The 20,454-nt window shown below is 38.2% G+C and overlaps 1 protein-coding gene across 5 annotated transcripts in view; it reads left to right on the plus strand.

The window, feature by feature from the left end:
* Positions 1-2,314: 2,314 nt before the first annotated feature.
* Positions 2,315-20,454, plus strand: part of LOC128736537 (3-hydroxy-3-methylglutaryl-coenzyme A reductase) — a 70,105-nt gene continuing 51,965 nt past the window's right edge. Inside the window, exon 1 of one of the 5 annotated variants that reach the window (XM_053831038.1) lies at positions 2,315-2,386. The gene's annotated coding sequence lies outside the window, so the exon portion shown is untranslated. The other 4 variants (XM_053831024.1, XM_053831030.1, XM_053831045.1 and 1 more) reach the window with 4 other exon arrangements.

Raw genomic sequence — 20,454 nt, forward strand, 5'->3', positions numbered from 1 at the left:
GGACGCTATAAATTGTGTTCGTAATATGCGACCAATCTTTTTGACAACTCTGCATACATCAAAACTGGGCACTCTTCTCCTGTACGACAGTGTTGCTCTTTCTTTCGTTTACGCAAAAGAAGGAGAGCAATAGTTTTGTTTACATTTCGCACATTTTTGCTTTCCTTCACGGAGCGAAAAAGCTCCAGTTTGTTTCAAACAAAATGATTGTTGCTTTAAGCCTCAATAAAATATTTTTATAACAACCTGAAAATATTGTTGTTTCAAAACGAGATTCTGTTTGAATCAAGAAAATAACAGTTTTGAATTGAAAGTAAAGTATTTTCAAATTTGAAGTTAAGATTGATTGTCAATTGCAAGGAAAATTGTACCATCCAAAGTGCGATATCGCTCATAAAAGTGCTATTTTGCATTAAATCGTTTCGGTATCTTCGGCGCACTTTTTCGTTATCGTCCAAGCAATAAGTGCGCCGAAGATATCGAAACGATCTAATGCAAAATAGCACTTTTATGAGCGATATCGCACTTTGGATGGTACAATTTTCCTTGCAATTGACAATATGACAATAAATATTTTCATTTCAATCATATATTTTAGTTTGAAACAAAACGAAATTTTTGTTTGTGCGTAAAACAACCATAAATATGGTTGAAACTACATTTTTATTCTCCGTGTTCTTTGGTGTAAACGAAAGAAAGAGCATGGTAGTGTTGCAAGAGAAAAGTGCCAGATTTGATGTATGCAGAGTTGTCAAAAAGATTGTTCGCATATTACGGACACAATTTATAGCGTCCACCATTATAGCGCGTAAAAAGCTGGATAAAGCTTTGCAATGCATTTTACACTGGTTAAGTTGAAAGATATATCGCTATCCAGCTTTTTACGAGCCATAATGGCGGACGTGTTCGTAATATTTGAACAGCATTTTTGACAGTTCCCTTACATCGCACGTTTTCTTTCCGCGCGTTCACGATAAAACTACAGGAATGCACGGAAAGAAAACGTGCGATGTTTTAAGGAAATGTCAAAAATGCTGTTTAAATACAGCAAAGTTTCGTTAATTGGTGGTTCGTTAATTGGGCGGTTCGTTAATTGGGCGTTCGCTAATTGGGCTATGTGACAACTTGAATGTCAAAATTGTATGGAATTTTCGAGTTTAGAATTTTCTAACAACTGTCAGTCGGCCCAATTAGCGAATCAGCTGGAGTGCAGTCGTGGCCCAATTAACGAATTCAGGCTGTATTACGAACACGTCCGCCATTATGGCTCGTAAAAAGCTGGATATTGTGCAAAATTGATGTAAACAAAACAGAAGCGGATCATGTTGAAAACAATCAAGTCAGTGTGACTTGAAGTCACACCACAGAGAACAGACTACCAGGTAATCGACAAAAAGTGTGTAAAAGGTTTTTATGTAATCTACGAGTAATCCTTCAATAGAGCACCCCTCGAGCAGTAAGTGGCAAACTAAATCTTGATGTCGCTGCCATCGCTGCTATGTAACTCCAGCACAAAGAAATATTGATAAAGGTACATGGATATTTTTTGATGCGTTTGGCAAACTATTTCTGGAGGGCGCCACCGACAGATTTTACACACAAAAAATCGATTGCTTCCTTCGAGTCTTTTAATCTGTTCTCTGTGGTCACACTGCTACAGCATTTTGCTCCGCAACAAATGCTGGCAGTTTTTGTACACTGATGCCAAATCGTTGGCTTTAGTTTCCGCGTAGCTCTCTCAGGAATGCCAGGTGATTTTTTGAAGAATCTTCACGAATCAAGGAAAAATGTCTTCATTTGTCTTCCTTCGGCTTTCCGCCTATTTAAACTGCATGGTGAAGACATGTCTTCACATGTCTTCAAGTGAAGACATTTCACTTTTTTGTAACAAAAATGCACCCACTCTCACAAATGTCATTCCCATACATTTTCCGTGTAGCCAACATCTCATCTAGCCCACAACAAACTTCGCTTCGGATGCAATGTGTTTATGAGTAGCCCGCTCTAACTTCAGCCTCGGATAAATGTGTATTGGTAAGCGCCCGAACAAAGTTGGTGTTTTACTTTTTTTCTTTTTGTATCGGACGTGTAGGAAGCGTAAAAAGATGTTAGCCGCACCTTTACCCTTCAGTTTCATACGCCTGCAAAAATGTCTTCAAAATGAAGACATTCCTTCACTTCTGGCATCTCTGCTCTTACTGTGAGTATTTCTAGTGTAGATGTGTTAGTGCAAAGTGTATATGACAGCTCGCATTGTCACATACCTGGTATATATCAATTTACTTTGGCCGTGCATAGCGTTTGTGGTTTGTGCAAGGTTTGTGCTTCGACTTTCGATCTCCAGTCTGCTGTTGAGCTGTTGACGGTTCGTGAGTGTTGATTTTCGGTAATTATTGTGGCAAATTGAGTAATCGTGTTTAAAAATATTACTAAAAGTGTTTACATTCACGTTTTACGTAAATCAGGGTAACACAATTCAATACATATATGTTACAGCTTTGTTCTAATTTTGGTGCTCTGGCTGATAATTACCAAATGTTACATGAGTGAATGTGTAGACTATTTAACAAATGCTTTCCAAAGAAACGTGATGTTTTATTTTACTTTATGGCATTGAATAGTTTGTGCTCCAATGCTTCCAATCGATTTTACTAGTGAACACGAGTGTAAGTGGATTTAGATCGAAAAGCCAATAATTTCCTATCAAACACTAAGTGTATTTGACAATTTTGTAGATTCGAGTCATAGTTTTTAGTAGGTACTATACTTGTGGATAATGACGGTAAAGCATATGCATAAGCATAAAAGAAAGTTGTGCTTAAATCAGTTTTTGAAAAAATATTTTTCAATGTCATTTAAAAATCCTGTCATTCCCTCGGCACTAACATTAGGTATAAGCCTTAAAAAATGAAGAGAAAGTGTAGTTTTTCAAGGATATTATGTCATAACTTAATTATCTATAGTGATGTTTCATATATCCTAAAATATGAATTCAACACAATTGTACATCTAGCCCGTGTGTTAGGCAATTCTGTTTTTATTCTTCCAGCCAAAATTATTTGAAACAAATCCCGTTTTATAATTTACACTACGTTTCACCTGTAAGTATGTGTTTGTGAAAAAGTGCAAAACTTTCATAAGGTTGTATTGCATATCGCTTTGCGTAAGCTTTTTGTGGTTTCCTCAGATTATTCAAAGTTGCTCGCCGCAGTCCAATGCATCTTTCGTGTCTCGGGATGTACATGAATATTTGCGCTTTCTCCTTCCGCCATAAGTTGACTAAGCAATGTGGTTGAACCTGTTCATACCTTAAGGCTAAATAAAGTTTCAACTTTCGATTGCGTGTAATTTCTCTAATATAAACAGGTTATTGGTTTATAAACAGAACTATTATTAAGTAACAGTGATATTTTAATTTAGGCTGTTTTTTTGTTATTGCAGAAAACATATATGGTTTTCTGTGATTCTTCTCTCAGTGCAGCCGACTTCGATATGCGTATTGTTAGGTTATACCTTAATAGTAAAAATGATTGGTCTGGAACACATGTGTAAGAACGAGGGAGGGAATCTAGTCACAAACGAGCGCGAGGTGGTTGACAGGTGGAAGCAGTTTTTCGATGAACGCTTCAATGGCGAAGTTGCAGGACGGATCTGCAGTTAACCTCGCAGTGCCCATGGAAGATAGTAATGTTCGCGCACCTGATCTCCAAGAAGTCAAACAAGAAATCGGGTTGCTGAAAACCAACAAAGTTGCTGTTAAGATCCGCCTACCGGCAGGGCTTCTTAAATATGACCCCGGCTCTACCCAGAGTTATTTTCATGGTTTGAAAGGAGGAGAAGCTACCAAAGGAATGGACGAAAGGAGTGATTTGTCCCATCTACAAAAAGTGCAGAGGTGGGCAAAATTCCGCTAATCCACTAACAGATAATTAGCTCAGCTAACATTTTGGTTAGCGGTTAGCGTTTTCGCCAATATTTAAAACCTTTAGCGTTTTTGTTAGCCTCCGCTAAATTTATGTGTCGCTAAATAGACCGCTAACTTTTTTAATCTGCAATCTGGATCGAAATATCCCAAAACTTCATAAACTTTTGTACGCGAGCATGGTTAATATACTCTCGAACTAAATCAATATTTAAAAAATTCAAGATCACCTATATTCTCGGAAAACATCAAGAGAAATTCTTCGATTTATTCACTTCACTTACATCACATAAATTACTTCAAAAATTCATAAGTCTTAAACCAAGCATCATTGAAAAAATATTATAAAAATGTAACAAAGTTTTCTCAACAATCCAGCAGAATTGTTATCTGGAACAAAGTTTTTCACAAAATTTACCATGGAAGCGAAAAATTCAAAAGTAAGCTTAGAAAAACTATGCACTACCTTATGAAAAATTTCCCTAATATATTTTTCTTGTTTCACATACTGACAAATGTGTGCTTGTTAGGGATTAGGGATTTCACGATAGTGTTATTTTATATTTCTGAGTGATGACAAAAAAATTCCTAAAATATTCATAAACAGAATAAGGCGGTGAGTGGAGCTACACGCCCACTGCATTTTCCCAGTTTCATCGTAATCAATTTAGTTGGTGTTTGATAGTTAACAAGCTTATAACGGGCTCTAACAATATACCAAAAGTCAGTTTTGTTGATCGATAGATCGCTGAGAAATCGCGGTGGGCGTACAGCACCACCCATTGCCTTATTTGGAGAATTCCTGTACCACTTTGATAATTCATATCTCAGGAACCAAGCATGTAGCAGAGCAAATATTTTTAAACGAAAATGTAATGTTTTTTGGCGAACCAGAAAATATATTATTTAAAAAATCTTTTACAAAAGTTTCCAAAATATTGCTAAATTTGCACTGGTTTCTGACCAATTTAGCGGTTAGCATTAGCGTTTTGAATTAGCGGATTAGCTGTTAGCGAAGCTAAAATTTCGGGTGGCGGTGCCCACCTCTGAAAAAGTGTGATCAGCTCGACTGCTGTAACAATCGCGCTGCTGCTGAATAACGCTGGTAAACGCCACCTACAAGGTACTTTCCCAGATCCTGTGCACTAGGTTTTCCAGGAATGCTAGCTCCAGACTAGAGACTAGCTGAGGCAGATGATGCAGGAACATGGTTTTATAAATAAAGACGCTGCTCACGGAGTACATGCCGTGTTCAAGCGAATGACAAATGGCAGAGTACAAAATGAAAGCGGAGAATGGCGGAGGCATATGAATCACGAACTACTTGCACTACTTGGAGAGATTCCCATCGTACATCTGATGAAAGTTGGTAGGCTATGTCGTAAGAATGCCAGGCGATAGTGTCACAAAAGCAGTTCGGCACCAAGAACAGAGAGGCTCAACATGCAAGATGGCTCGACCACGTCGTAAGTGATTTGCGACTTCTGAGACGAAAAAGGCCCAAGAACGAGTTGAATGGAGATGACTGCTTGAAACAGCGTGAGGCTCTAGTTGCGCAGACTGGTCACCCTTTCTCTATGCAGCCTCATCAACTAATAATAACGTTTTTGTTTTTGCTCAGGTCCAATCTAGGTTCGCCCTAGTTTCAATCGAGCAGCTGCCAAAACGTTTGTTTTTCCACTCAGGTTGGACTTATACCGTTTTTGTTTTTGCTTAGGTCCAATCTAGGTTCGCTCTAGTTCCAATCGAACGGCTGTCAAAACCTTTGTTTTTTCACTCAGGTTGAACTTAGTTTCGCTCTGGGTTGCACTTTTTCGACGACGGGTTCGCACTGAGATTTTTCACAGTTTGAACCTCGCAATGAGCAATACACTGACAACCCGAAAACGTTTGTTTATGCTCGTGAAAATGTTTGTTTATTCAGTGGTTGGAATAAACCCAGGTTAAAAAACAAAAACGCTATTAGTTTCGCTCTAGGTTGAACTTTTTAGACGTTGGGTTCGCTCTGGGTCTTTCTACAGTTTCAACCCCGCTATTAGCAATAAACTGATAACCCGAAAACGTTTGTTTATTCAGTGGTCGGATTGGAACTAACCCAGGTTAAACAACAAAAACGGTATAAAATATACAATCTGTTTTTTGTGACGTCAGTACATTCGTTGAAATAAACAAACAGTTTTCTTCTCATTCATTTCCACGTAGTTGTTTCCACCGTCGAAAAATTTCCTGCTATGTTTCTCTAGTTCATTGGCTTTCAGTAATATGTATTGAATGTATTGAAATTTCCTGTGTTTCCATTCTATTTGATTCATATCAACAAAGTTTTCTTAAATATTTTTATCAATTTTTTATCAAATAACTTTTGGCTGGTAAAAGCAATTCTTATGAAATTTGCAGATATATTCGGAGCTTCAAAACATTCCGTTTAATAATAATATAATTGAAACCAGTTAAATTATCATGGCTAAAATAAAAATTGTAAATTTTAATGTGTTGTACTCAATTGCTCATAACTTTAAAATTGGAAGTTCAATCAAAAACAATTCAAAAGTGAACTATCAGGAGATTTTACCTATCGAATAAGACTAACGGCACATAAATCGAGTTGGCTATTTATTAAATTGACCGGTTGTGTAATGGTATCGCAGTCGACGTGAGATTGAGAGTTGTGGGTTCAAGTCCTACCTGCACAGTTAATTATTTTTCACAATTTGTATATCATTTTTCCCAGTTCTTCCAATATTCGTTCTTCACAAAAAACACATTTACTCCCTAGTAAGAAGTACAAATTAACTTGACCTGTATAAGTCAATCAAAAATGATAAAAATCAGAAAGATTGTATTCCAGACACAACCGCGTAGCTGGCGTAAAACTACGTTAGGCGGGTTTTTGCGAAGAAACCTTGACTTGTCTTGTCTTTCACACCATATTGACATATGTGTGGCGTAAAATAGCGTTAAGTAAATAATAGTGCTAAATAATTGTATCGTCTTTTTGGTATGTATTTTGTATAATTTGTGATGTCAAAGAACTGCACTTCAGCTGATTCGCTAATTGGGCCGACTGATAGTTACTTGAAATTTTAAAACTCTGAAGTTCAACAGAATTTTTCAAGTTGGAGCATGGCCCAACTAACGAACACCCAATTAACGAACTGTATCTCCCTCACGCACCCAGCTAAAAATTGTTATGTTAAAATGGCTTGACTGTGCTACAGGTTGAGATATCCAAATTTTTGCAAGTCGATAATTTTTCAGATCGTTTTATTCATTTTAATGATTGAAGGCTACTAAGTAAGTTAAAGTGGTTTGCAAAATGTTTTGCACCTTACTGCCTTATACTGAGTTGACGGTCAAATAAACATTAGCACCACTACGGATCCCTTCTGCCTTGTCTTATCCATCATTTTCGAAAGAAATTAATGCTTGAATTGCAGGCAACTAACTGACGCAAAGCAGCAATTGAAAGCTTCATTCAAAGCTATTCTCGGATAAAGAAGTCGCTGATTTTCCTCACTTTGAGAATTGCTGCGTTACTTCACATGCACAAATATTCCTTCAGCCGTGTTTCCTTGTAAGCCAACAGTTCCGAAAAAATCATGCATTTGCAGCACCTATTCGTGACTGCGAAAGCTAAAAAGATTTTTAATCCTGTTCGCACTTACACGAAAACCCATTGTCAAAACTTGCGAGAAAACAAAAGCAAAAATACTTCCTTCACTTTTATCTTATGCAAAAATCAAACAAATATTAGCAACTTCGTAGTCGCGAATGTGGATACAATCTGGCAAAAAGAAAGAATTGCTGCTCGCTTTTCTGTGACGTTTCACCTTCAGGACATCAATTTGGACTAGATTCAATGTTTAAAAATAATCTAGGTTGAATGGAAGGGGTGGTTGTATGCTTTAACAAAATTGTTTACTTTCAGGACATCAAACTGAACTAGGTTTGTCGCAGTCCTAAGAAATCTTGTTAGGACTTTATCACTCTTTCTGGCATACTTCCCAATCACAGATATCAAATTAGTATAAATCTAAACGTCGTAAACAATCTTCGACCTATTGGGACGAGAAGGTTTCGTTGCTTTTTTAAACATAAAGTAATCGAAATCACAGTAAACAGAGGGTGTATTTAACTGTCGTCCCTGCCTGTGGAGCGATCACAAAGAAAATGTATGGAATAATTTGACCTTGAAACTGTAATTTTTACGAATTAGTGATTGAAAAAGAATGTTACAATAGAAATCACATAATTGCTACATCTTTTATGAGTCGATCGATATCTAAACCATGAACATCCATTCATAAGGCTTAACCAAATTTGAAAAAAAGTTTATGGCCTGATATTCATGACTAAAAGATTGACCAAGAAACAAGCGGTTTCAAACGTGAATAGTTTCAGAGATATGTCCTCTTAAAACATGGCGGTAGCACAGCATTCCATGTAAAAAAGTTATAGGGCCTAAACTCCCATTTTCACACTAAGATTAGATTGCGATACTATTTCGTGGTTACCGAGTTTTGAACTAGTAAATGACACGGATTTGGATTATTAAAAAAAACAAGGTAACCGACTGACACGCAACTTCAAAGCAAAATTTTACTTTATGTGTGCTTGCGTTGCAAAATTTTGAAGTTTGGTTACGCTTGAACTGAAATTTGTTGTTGTTAGGTGGCTTGCCGTCCTAAGACAAAGCCTGTTGAACAAAATTTCTCCATGTAGCTCGGTTGAGGGCTACCGCTCTCCAATTCCTCGGACACCGAGTACTCTCCGCCAGATCTCGCTCCACCTGGTCTAACCATCTTGCTCGCTGCGCTCCTGGTCGTTTTGTTCCTACCGGATTTGAGGCGAACACCATCTTTGCAGGGTGGTTGTCCGGCATTCTTGCAACATGCCCTGCCCATCGTATCCGTCCAGCTTTAGCTACCTTCTGGATACTGGGTTCGCCATAGAGCTGTGCGAGTTCATGGTTCATCATCTGCCTCCATACTCCGTTCTCCTGTACGCCGCCGAAGATCGTTCTTAGCACTCGTCGTTCGAAGACTCCGAGCACTCGCAGGTCCTCCTCAAGCACTGTCCATGTTTCATGCCCGTAGAGAACAACCGGACTAATAAGCGTCTTGTACAGGGTGCACTTTGTACGGGGACTTAGTCTGCTCGACCGCAATTGCTTGTGGAGCCCATAGTAAGCACGACTTCCGCTGATAATACGCCTCCGAATCTCACGGCTGGTATCATTGTCCGCCGTTACCAGTGAGCCAAGGTAAACAAATTCATCGACTACCTCAAACTCATCGCCGTCGATCAATATTCTACTGCCCAAGCGGTGTCGTTCTGCCTCGGTTCCGCTGGCCAGCATGTACTTTGTTTTAGACGTATTTCCAATCCAATCTTTTCTGCTTCGCGCTTTAGTCTGGTGTACTGTTCAGCCACCGCCATAGATGTTCTGCCGATAATATCCATGTCATCGGCAAAGCAGACGAATTGACTAGATTTGTTGAATATCGTGCCCCGCGTGTTGATATCCGCTCGTTTCATAACACCTTGTAGCGCTATGTTGAACAGCAGGCATGAAAGACCATCACCTTGACGAAGCCCTCTGTGTGATTCGAATGAACTTGACAATCCACCCGAAATCCGAACACAGCACTGTGTACCATCCATCGTAGATTTAATCAGTTTGATGAGCTTCCTAGGGAAGCTGTTCTCGTCCATGATTTTCCATAGCTCTTTCCGGTCGATGGTATCATATGCGGCTTTGAAGTCAACGAATAAATGATGCGTGGGAACTCTGTATTCACGGCCCTTTTGGAGGATTTGCCGCAGTGTAAATATTTGATCCGTTGTAGACCGACCTTCGACGAAGCCGGCTTGATAAGTTCCCACAAATCTATTCGCAATTGGTGATAGACTGAAATTTAAGTACAGTATAAATGTTTGTATTAAATTTTTAATATCAATATGGATAAATAAACACTGGTTTCGCTGGTGTTTAGTTAAGGTTTCATGTTATTATTTTTTCTTGACCCCCCCCCCCTTCAACAATATTTTGAGACCAGGGCATAAACTTCTTTTCAAATTTGTATAAGCCTAATCGGCAGAGCTGTTAGCGTTCAAAATCTTTCATTCCTTTCATTCCAAATTTTGGATTGCCATCCTGTGGTAAGACGTAGTTCTACGTCAAAAAAAGTTTTAATTGAAACCTATTCAAAACACATTTCTAAGAATAACTTTGGAACGGCTTGTTCGATTCTAATAAAACTTTGCAAAAAATTTCATAACACAATTTCATTTGATACTAAGACTTTTGAACTCGGTTGAGCGGTTCTGGAATAAATCGTGCCATGTGACTTTTACTATTTTGCTTATAACTTTTAAAAGAACTTAAGGCGTTCAAACAAAAGTAATAGTGCCCGAATCGGCTCTGCCATCTCCGAGAAACAAACGACTAAAGTCAAGCGTAACATACACACACGCACACACATACTAGCGCACACAGACTCACAGAGATTGCTCAATGCATCGAATCCTATCGATTGGTATATGACACTTGTCCCTCCGGACTTTGGTTCTATTTCGTATTTTTCTACCAATTTTTGCACCTTTGTATAGTATAACAAACGCAAAGCATTTACCCCGTGCAAAACAAATTGTTTACGTTTACGCCGACGACGAATTTGATAACGTTGGTCGTTTATAAATCTAGTGAGCTAGTCTCGTATATCTAAGTCGTGGTCAGGCTCTTTCACCATTTTTAAAAGGTATGTGTGCAGCACTTGTAGAGTCAGCTATTATATACAATATTGCCGAGTATGCAAGCAAAGCAAAGCCTGGGTGCTAATTCCGTTATCAAAATTTGACCTTCTGTGTTTATACGACAGACTACGCCATCAGCTATTAGAATACAGGACAGTGCGGGGTCAGTGCTACGATCCTATTGACTCTAACAGCCTCTCCCAGCCGAGATTCGAACATACGACGACTGGCTTATCAGACCAGCGTCTTACCTCGAGGCCAACTGGGACGCCGCAGTATGCGCGGAGCCCTATTATACAAGTTACGTCGGTGTCACTTTACCCAACTATAGTCTACTTTTGTTACCATGGGTCCTATTATGTGCTTCACATTGAGCTACTCGACTCGACTTAGTCACTGTCGAGTATCGAGTGCGGGGAAAACGGACAACACTTTGATGCACGATTAAAACAAAATAAACTCACTCCCCATTTGTTGACAGTAGTCACCAGGGTTTTGACGGTCGACTCAGTTAAGTTACGCGACAGGCCTTATGACCAAAATTCAGAACAAATTTCTTGACATTTTGATATCAATATCACAATATTCAGACTACGCATTCAAAAATTATCATCTTTCAAATACTAAAATTTCGAAAATAATGCGCGAATATTCTCTTTTTTACTTTTGGAGATAAAGGACATCTATAATAAAATAATTGACCTAAATTTTTTTCTATGAGTAAATTTTATGCTTTATTTCGATTTTGTAATATATCTGAATTGAAAATATATCTGGGCAGAGCGTTAGACATGAAAAACGAACAAGAGAAATTGGACTTTTTCTTACCTGGCGCTCCTCCAGATAATTATTTTTACATGAAAATCAGATCTTATGGCTCTTTTGAGTCTACTTTCATGATAAAATAGTGATTGGCTTATTGCATCGTTTTTGCGATGTTACCCGTTAGAGCGTTAATAGTGGAATTCAATCGTGAAAAAAGTTTAATTTCAATCGGTAGATAAGCGTTAACAGTATTCTTGATAAAATGATAAATTGTTAAACAGCAAGGTTTACCTTATATTTTAAATATATTTTCTATTAAAAATAGTTAAACCGAATAGCGTTATAACGCTGTGAAAATGGGTCACACAAGCAAGGGGTCAAATGACCCCCTCACAGTCGTTTTAGTGTTAAATTATCCATGATACACTGGTTATTAGAAAGATACACATGAAGGTGAAAAACAAACGTTGTAATGGGACCCAAACAGTTGTTGATTACTCCGTAACAAGTAGAAAAATGAAACGAAAGGAAACAACTTGTTGATTTATGTTTAGCATGTTTGTTGAACCACATAATCAAGCATGATGTGCCTGTTGCGTATGTTGCTTATTGTAACACAATTACTGTGGAAACAAAATATCGAATATTTCGTATAAGTTTGTTTATTTATTTTCGTCGAAATGAACTGTTTGATACTTGACGGATTTCACACCAACTCGACCAAAGGGCACCCGCTCAGAATTCAATGAAAGGAGTTCGTGTAAATGACTTTTAGGCCATATAATTATCTATCTTCAATTTTTTGACGTAGGACTACGTCTTTGTTTACTATACTGGGACTGAGTAACACTTTGTGAAAACGAAAATAGAAGTGTAACGTTTGAATGAAAGATTTCAAATGGTAATAACTACTTAACTACTGAACGAAACTGAACAATTTATGTGTCGTTGGATAGATAAAATGACCAGCAATTTAGAGAGTTAGAGAGTAGATTTCATGGAGGGCGTAAAAGGGGGGGGGGCTCCTATACTAATGACACAAATTTCCTCAAAACTCGAGAACTAATCAAGCAAATGGAGCCAAATTTGGCATGTGGGGGTTTTAGAAGCCAGGAATTTTTTCTATGGTGGACTGAGACCCGTTGCCCTTCTAAGAGGGGGGGGGGGGCTCCTATACAAATCAAATACGAATTTCCTCATAACTCTAGAATCAAGCAAATGGAACCAAATTTGGCATGTGATGGTTTCAGAAGGCAAGAATTTTCTGTATGGTGAATTGAGACCCCTCCCCTCTTTAGGAGGGGGGCTCCTATACAAATGAAATACAAATTTCCTCACACCTCGAGAACTAATTAAGCAAAGAGAACCAAACTTGGTATGTTGGGGTTTTTGGAGGTAAGAATTTTTTCTATGGTGTACTGAGAGCCCTTCCCCTTCTAAGAGGGGGGGGGGCTCCCATGCAAATAAAATACAAATTTCCTCAAAACTCGAGAACTAATCAAGCTAATGGAACCAAATTTGGTATGTGGAGGTTTTCGAAGGCATGAATTTATTTTATGATGGTTTGAGCACCCTCACTCCTGTGGTAGTAGAATAAGGACTCTCATACAAATAAAAACAGAAATTTTTGCGTACGTGTCATATTTTTTGCTATGTATAACAAGCGGTAAGCTGTGAAAGTAAACTAGTGAAACCTTTTCGGAGTAACAGTCAGTGAATCGACCCCGCTAATTTGCGTGCCTGTTCAGGTATCAGCATCTTTGGCTCGAGCAGCACGTTCCTCACAATCATGTGGAAGATTTGTGCCTTGCCCATCTTGCCCGTATCATCATTTACCTGATGAGGACGGGAAGGAAAACAGGAGGAATAGGAAGGGGTGGATGAGGAATTTGGACAAACACAAACATACATATACCGGGAGATTTTTATACCCCCGAGGGGATACTGCAATCCTTGGTAGTTAACTTATCAAAAGTACACCCCCTGGGGGTATACTCATGATAAATAAGAGCTTATAGCTCAATACCGCTTTCGGTAAGGAACATCAAAATGTCTCGAAATTTTAATTTCCTAAAATCCGATTCATTTAAGACGTAGGATCCAAAGATCCTATGACGCAATTGTGCTACTGCAGGACAGTTTCAAATTACGTGATATGGTGTACCGTAGTCGGATTCACATAAATTACAATGAAACGATTCAGCTCGCTGAATCGTAGCCATATGATAATTCAGTCTGCAGTGACCAGTCAGTGATCTGACAAGAATACTGCAGTTTACCTTTGAGTGTTGCAAAAGAAATTTCGCAACCTTCTCACAAGGCTTAACAATGAAACTTTTCGTTTGACGACAAGTTTCAAGATTTTCCCAATAACGTACATGTTCAGATGAAAACCAAGATCGAATCTTTTGTTTTATCCAACATGCCGCAATTGGTAAAGCAGGTTCCGGTCCAAAAACCGACTTTTCTGCTCCAGATCTTGCTAGTTCATCAGCCCATTCATTTCCGGTTATACCAGAATGGCCAGGAACCCAAATCAGATGAACGGCATTTAGAATGCTTAGTTCTTCTAATTGGGTGTGGCAGGTGATGACTGTTTTAGATTTAGAATTAGCCGCACAAAGGGCTTTTATAGCGGCTTGACTGTCAGAACGGAAGTAGATAATCTTGTCTATCAGTTCTTTCTGAAGTGCAAACTGAGCTCAGCACATAATTGCAAAGATTTCAGCTTGAAAAACGGTGCAGTAACTACCCAACGAATAGGATTCCTCCAATTCCAGCTCACGGCAGTAAACACCAGCACCCGCGCGACCTTCGTACAAGGAACCATCGGTATAACAGACCACATAGTCGGAAATTTTCCTTTCCATGTAGCTTGATATCCAATCCTCTCTAGGAGGAAAGTCACTTGAGAAAGTCCTATACGGGAAAGTACGCATGAGCGTTACATCGCTAGGAGCAAGGGCAAACTTGTCCTCAGCAACAATTTGCGACCACAATCGAGTATGACCAGTGGAACCGTTCACAGACTGCCAAAGGCCAATCGCGTGTAGTCGATAAGCACATATTTGTGCCTCTTGCTTCAGGTGGAAGTGTAGAGGTTTAATATTGAAAATAGCTTCTAGGGCGGCAGTAGGAGTTGTAGTAAATGCACCAGACATTGCCATTAAACACATCCTTTGAAGATGGTTTAGCTTTGTCTGGACAGTCACAACTTCCCCTCTCTGCCACCATACAAGACAACCATACGCCAGTATTGGTCTGACAAGGACCGTGTACAACCAGTGTATGTATTTGGGTTTAAGCCCCCAAGAGTTGCCAATGCCTACGTGCCTGTTGCTATTCATATCAAAAGAGAAGGACATTCGATTGGCAAGTCTTAATTGCCATAAACGTGATTTGGCTTTAATTTTATTTGTAACCAATGGCCTTTTTAAAGGCCACAAGCGAGTTAAAGCAAGATTATTGAAATATGTCAAGCTTCGCATAATCATATTTAATACAATAATCTGTGGACTGGTTATTCATTACTATTTCAAACTTTATGATGCACACAATTGATATTTATAAGAAATCTCTATGTCTCAATCATTGCAGGCGTTGTACTTATGAACCCACGTCCACGTATTTTCAAATCCACCATTGCATTCAATGAAGAATTGAATCTGAATACTTCGCTCTTCTCTTTTTAGCATTCACTTAAACAATGGCACTCACAGATTCTTATAAACATACATATGCCAGAAAAACAGTTTACATTAGTCTTTGATTAAATGATCGGACATAGTCCTACGACACCCTTTCGTACAACCCTCCGGGCTGTATACCTTGTAGTTTTTTATCAATTTCTGAGCCTTTTTTGAGAAATCGATTTTTAGTTTTAAAAATGCTTCTTTTTTCAGTGTAGAAATTTATTTTTAATTTTTTCCGTATTTTTTTATGACCCGCCCTTTTAACTCTGGGGTACGACGCTGGTATAATAAGCTAGTCGTATGTTCGATTCTCGACTGGGCGGTGCCGCTACCGAGTTAGTAGGATCTTTGCACTAGCCCCGTAATTTTCTTGTGCTCTGATAACAGGCTGCGAAGTCTGTCGATAAAGAAGGGCCAAGTTCTGAAGGACGTTTGTACCCATAGTTTTGCTTCGTTTTTTATGAAAATTCATATTTCAATATTTCCCAAAAGTCACCCATAGATAATTTTTTTTTCGTAGGATATAGTTTTCGATTTAATTTTTTTATAAAAAGAAGAAAAATTGAGCTCTTTCCAAAAATTAGTTTAGACACATTTTGGAAAACCCAAATATGCAAAGTTGCTTATTTACTTGCACTTTTTACACACAAAAAGTATCATTAAATTCTGACAGGGGTGCTGCCAACCCCATAGACGAGTTGACCTGAAATCCGTCCCTTGCTATGTATTATCGACAAAATCATAAAAATATTGTAAAGTTACGTTTAACGGAGCAACAACTTTTTTTAATTGATTTGATCTGAATCAGTAATCAGAAATTTTAGTTGAAGTTTTGAAACTTTAATGAAATTTAAGGTCAACATGATTACGAACAATCTCCGATTTCAATATACCAGGTCAATATCGGTTATTCACAAATTATTTTCTTTTCAACGATTTCGGAGGTTAAGTGATGCATCCAATCGTTCTAAAAATAGTGCTTTATTGAACTTCTACGTTTGATTCACAGCGTGAATTCGGCTGAGTGTTTCTCGTCTGTTTAATGTCTATAAACTACATACATCGTTTTGAATTGTTTGCTTTTGAAGCCGGTAAAATAATAATGCAGACGCGTTGCTACGATTGCTTTCTTTCCTAATGCTTAATTACCAATAGAATTGCATCGAAACTAGATTATTCGACGTTTAAGGGGGGACCCTACTATGAAAAGTCGGAAAAATCGAATTTTATTTTTTTGCATTTTCGAGACGCTTACACCTTAAAAAATGTCATGCCAAAAGGATTTTTTAATATCTGATCTCGTTGAAAACTTACGGTAAATATTGTGGAGTCACATCAAGGGAAGTTCATTGCTGTACGAAACTTTGAACGCGTTCTCCCCAAAACCATATTTCTTTAGCTGATGGTACGTGTATCTCAGAATCTAGTGGACCGATTTGACTAAAAATTTTTTTCAGCATATAAAAATTTATTATCTAAATTGTTACGAAACCGTTTTTTGATATCTCAATTTTTTATGAGCTTTTAATTGGCGATTTTTGATGAAAAAACACCTCTTTTGGAAAAAATCAGAGGGGTTGTGTACAAGACACGACCGCATATATAGGTGACGCAGGACTACGTAAGTCTCTTTGTAGTGATAGTGGCATGTATTCATGCTTGTAATCATTCGATTCTTCATGCAACATGTATACATGCTACATGCGTTGTATGTAACATTGATACATGGGATTCATTTGTTAGTAGTGGTAGACTATTTTTCAAGATATCCTGAAGTCGAAATTATGACTACGACTACAGCAACTGCAACAATCTTCAAACTAAGACTCATTTTCGCGAGATTTGGATACCCTAAGGAAATTATTTGTGATAACGGCCCTCCTTTTGCGCCAGAAGAATTTAAACAATTCTGCAATAACAGTGGAATAACCATCAACCACTCAATTCCATATTCCCCATTTCAAAACGGTTTAGTTGAACGGCACAACAGAACATTATTAAAGACTATTAAAATAAGTATAGCAATGGGGAGAAACTGGAAAAATGATCTACATGATTTCTTATTGGGTTACAGGAATACGCCACATTCAGTAACAAATGTAACTCCCGCTAAACTTTTAATTGGAAGAAACCTCAGAGATAAAATTCCTATGTTTGATTTCAAAGGCAATTGTAAAACATATAGTAAAGCACGAAATTGCGATAAAGAAAGAAAAGAAAAGGGTAAGAAGTATGGAGATAAAAAACGACGAGCAAACGAATCACGAATTGATATAGGTGATCATGTAGTCGTTAAGCGGAATAAGCTAGAAACTAATTTCAACCCACAACCCCATGTAGTTAAAAGAAGTGGAACTAGAGTCACATTGAAAAATTTAGCAACAGGAGTCGAATTTGATCGTCACATTAATCATACTAAACGTTTAATTTCCAGTAATCCATTAAATACATCTAATGCATCTTTTGACGATGTGTTATGCCATGCAAATAATATTGCCGATAAATAAATGCCGAAAATAAAAAACCGAAGATGAACCCGCAAGCCGAAATATTTACAGGATTATAGGGTAAGGAACGAGTTAAGCAGTGTTACCTATTTTAATCAGTTGAACATAAATGATCCGAAAATGCACTTTTTTATTCATATTTTCAAAATCTTTTGATAGGATTATCTTCACAAATCACTTAACCATACATTTGATTCACACAAACACAATTTACTGGGTTTCCGACAAGAAATATGATGAATTAAAAATTGTTGTCCAAAAACGTACATTTTTCAGTTGCTCTTCAGCAATCTCCACCTCGCTACTAACGAATTCATCAAATTTTCAGCACTGATTACAACCACTCTGAAAGTCAAGCACTCAATTGTCACATACCATATTATTCAGTCTCTTTTTTTCTATTATCTAAGGCTTTGTCACTAGCCAAAAGTTTTATTATTTTCTAACAAAACTGAAAACAAATTCTGAATTGACGGAACCTGTTCACCACTAGCAGCAGCTGCAGCACAACTGATGAACTATCGTGTTGCCAAGACACTGTTTCGGTTCTGGAAATAAGAATTTTAAGTTTGAAATTACCTGAAACCTCCTATGGTGAAAACGTGGTTCAATACTTTCAAGAGAAATGTATGTTCATAATTTATTTTTCTTTACAACACAAAAGACAGCTTTTTCAATAATTTTCGAAGATTTTCTCAGTGATTTAATAAAGCAACGATGTGTTCCAATGTTATTTGCTTTGACAACACTGTTCTGATCGTTTGTACTCGGATCGTTTGTACTGCTATATGTTTACCTCTTTTGTTCTCCCACCATCCTTATGAACAGCGAGTGAGACGTCAAACTCGCAGTTTCCCATAAGAACACCAGAGAATAAAAGAGACGACGAATACCGTTTGCCGAACGGTGCGGTGAGTGTATGCCCCGATAAACAATTTAGACAGATGGCATTTCACGCATCTATGCCGATACGCTATGCCGATTACGCATCAGATGCCGATTAGTAGGTCGCGGATAGGAACGCGAACTTACTGAATAGGGGGAAAAGTTCGAGGGATTTTTTAATGGGACGTAAAAAATTCAGATTTCAGGATTGCTTAAAATAGCACCTTGCGGGTGAAAATGGGTTCGGTGTGTTCAAAATTAGTTCCGCCGCTCCAACTTTTAAAGCGAAAAATCAAAAGTTTAGCTCAACAATAGTGTCTTCCAATGGTAACAGCTTGAAGAACTAAAGATAGCAAGAAGATTGGTATGCTGATATCCCCCACTTAGTCAACCCATCGCTTGTAATAAGGTAAAACAATCAGTGACCCGCTTAGACTGCTTAAAACTAGTTCTTTACCCTACATTATATAAAATTTATAATTAATTTGGAAAGGAAGAGAGATGTAGTCATTATCCAAGTGGTCCGTGTTAAGTTATAGAGAATAAATATTCATTCGTTGCTAACCAGTGGTCCGATAAACAAGTGTTTTATTGAGTTAAAGATAACTACACGCGGGATGTACCATTTTACGGAAAATCTTTTCGTAGAAAGTACCATTTCGCAGGGGTGACCCAACTGAAGGAAAGTATTAGAGGTCAGTAGTTCTAGGAAAATAAGTAAACGTAGATAGAGGTGATCTCTACGGTAGGCTGGCTCCCCACAGTGGCCGGCGCTTCCGACGGTAGGTTGCCGGCAACACTCGCGGCCTGTGGCCGTCTCGCCCTGAATCATCTAATGTTACTATTGATAGTTTTTGGTGGCCTTGTTATTGAATAATGTTTTATGGAAGAGTCTAAAATTTCTCGAGTTTGAGTAGTTTTTGAGTTACGCAAAAATTTCTGTTTTATTTGTATGAGAGTCCATATCCCCCTACCACAGGGGTGAGGGGTCTCAAACTACCATAAAAAATGCCTGCCTCCAAAACCCCTCACATGCCAAATTTCGTTCCATTTGCTTGATTAGTTCTCGAGTTATGAGAATATTTGTAATTCATTTGTATGGGATCCCCCCTCCAAAAAAGGTAAGGGGTCCTAATTCATCATAGAAAAAATTCTTGCCTTCAAAACCACGCACATGCCAAATTTTGTTCCATTTGCTTGATTAGTTCTCGAGTTATGCAGAAATTTGTGTTTCATTTGTATGGGAGCCCCCTTTTAGTGAAGGAAGGGGTCTCTAACTATCATAAGAACCTTTCCTGGCTCCAGAAACCCCTATATGCAAATTTTCGCGCCGATCGGTTCAGTAGTTTTCGACTCTACAAGGAACATTCGGGTAGACAGACGGAAACCCATTTTTATAGATATAGATTTGTATGGGAGCCCCCATCTTAGTGGGGGGAGGGATCTCCAACCATCATAAGAACCTTCCCTGGCACCAAAGACCCCTACATGCAAATTTTCACGCCGATCGGTTCAGTAGTTTTCGATTCTATAAGGAACATAGGACAGACAGAAATCCATTTTTATAGGCATAGATTTGTATGGGAGCCCCCCCTCTGAGTGGGGGAGGGATCTTTTGCCATCGAGAGAACCTTCCCTGGCCCCAAAACCCCCTACATGCAAATTTTCACGTCGATCGGTTCAGTAGTTTTCGATTCTATAAGGAACATAGGGACAGACAGAAATCCATTTTTATAGGTATAGATTAAAAAGGTAACACCTTGACCAAACAGTTTTTTGCTGTCATTATAAAGAAAGTTCTAAACTAAAGTTTAACACCAAAATCAGTTTTTTTATGCGAGGCCATATCGCCATATTCTAGTATTTTGTTTGAGCTCCCAAACAATAATTCATCAAAGCAAAGTGTTTTGCAGAAAGAAAGTTATTG

This window comes from Sabethes cyaneus, chromosome 1 (assembly GCF_943734655.1).
Source record: "Sabethes cyaneus chromosome 1, idSabCyanKW18_F2, whole genome shotgun sequence".
Classification (NCBI taxonomy): domain Eukaryota; kingdom Metazoa; phylum Arthropoda; class Insecta; order Diptera; family Culicidae; genus Sabethes; species Sabethes cyaneus.